Here is a 1,441-nt window from a genome sequence, read left to right on the forward strand (position 1 = left end):
CGTGCGGCCCGAGCGGCCTCGCCGGCACCCGGAGCTGCACCCGGAGCCTGCCCGGGGTCCCACCGCTCCTGTCCAGGGCCCCAGCCGAGCGTCCCGGTTTTCCAAAGCGGTGCCTGCAGTCACGCTAGGACACAGAATCAGCAGCAAGGAGAAGGTGGCCCGGGAGGAAGGCTGGGTCCCCAGAGGCTCCCTGTTTCAGAAAACACTGAAGTTTGGAGTTAGTGTTTCGTGGGAGCTGTGAATAATTGCCAGAGAGTTAAAAGGATGAGAGTCAGAGAGGTCTCTTCCTCCCAGAAAACACGAGTCGTTCAGGGCTGGCAGCGCTGTTTTTGATGATGGTGCTGGGTGTGGCAACATACACTTGGAGGCTTGGAAAGGGATTTGTCCCGGTGTTTAAGAGAGTACGTGTGTGGGCAAGCAAGGGCCGGAATTGGGCTGGCGGGTTGTGAGCAAAGGGTGCGGGTAAATGGCAAGGGATGCCGAGTTTCCACGGCATCCACAAGGCCTTTGCGGTGAGCCCTGCTTGGTCAAACCTGTCATTATAATTAATGATCTGGCAGAAGAATCACTCTGTGCACCAGGACAAAGAGAACGTAAGAAAGGACTGAGATCACCATGGAGAAAGGCTTGAAACATGCTAAAAACATGTTGCTTTCTTCTGAAAAATATATTTCGAATGTTGCTTCGCTGTGGCACTTAAATGGTCATGAGCCCTTCACTGCGCTGAGTCCCAGGCACAGGCTCTCTTACACTTCCTGCTTCTTTCTCCAACATTTCCAGAGGTTTTCTCTCGATCACATGATTAATAGAGCTGGCAAAGTGGGTGCAGTTGTGCTTACCCAGTGCCGCATCTGGAATTTGGCCTCTCTTGTGTGATCACTTGCCAAGGTTTTTCAGCTTGCTGGTGTGCAAAGGCAGCACTGAATCCTGCCCTAGTATCTGGCTTTACTGATGACTTCTGAATGTTATGACAGTGACTTAAACTTAACATCCAAACCATTCTCAGCCATCTCTCTCCTGCTGCCTGAGCTCCTGACAGCCACCTTGCTCACCAGTCAGGAGGTGACAGATGTCTCTTCTTTATGTCTAATACCTCCCACTCACTGACTGAATTAAACCTCTTTGTTCTTGAGTTCATCTGACTGAAGGACAGAATGGAAGTGTGCGTTGTGAACAACTCCAGAAATAGAGAGCAACACGTCAGAAGGTTATGGATTTGTTCCATGCACTTGCTTTTGAAGTATTGAAAAAAATCTGTGTCATTCACCCCTAGTATTTTTTTTTTCTTTCTTTTCTTTTCCCCCAAAGGAACTGAGGGAGGCTTTAAATGCAGGAGTGGGTGGGATTGGATTTTTTTGTTTGTTTGTTTAATGCTAATTAATTTTTCAGGAATACTATTTACCAGGTGCCTTTCTGTTATTTCAGTAACACAACATTTATA

The sequence above is a fragment of the Parus major genome, chromosome 2 (genome assembly GCF_001522545.3).
Source record: "Parus major isolate Abel chromosome 2, Parus_major1.1, whole genome shotgun sequence".
Lineage (NCBI taxonomy): Eukaryota > Metazoa > Chordata > Aves > Passeriformes > Paridae > Parus > Parus major.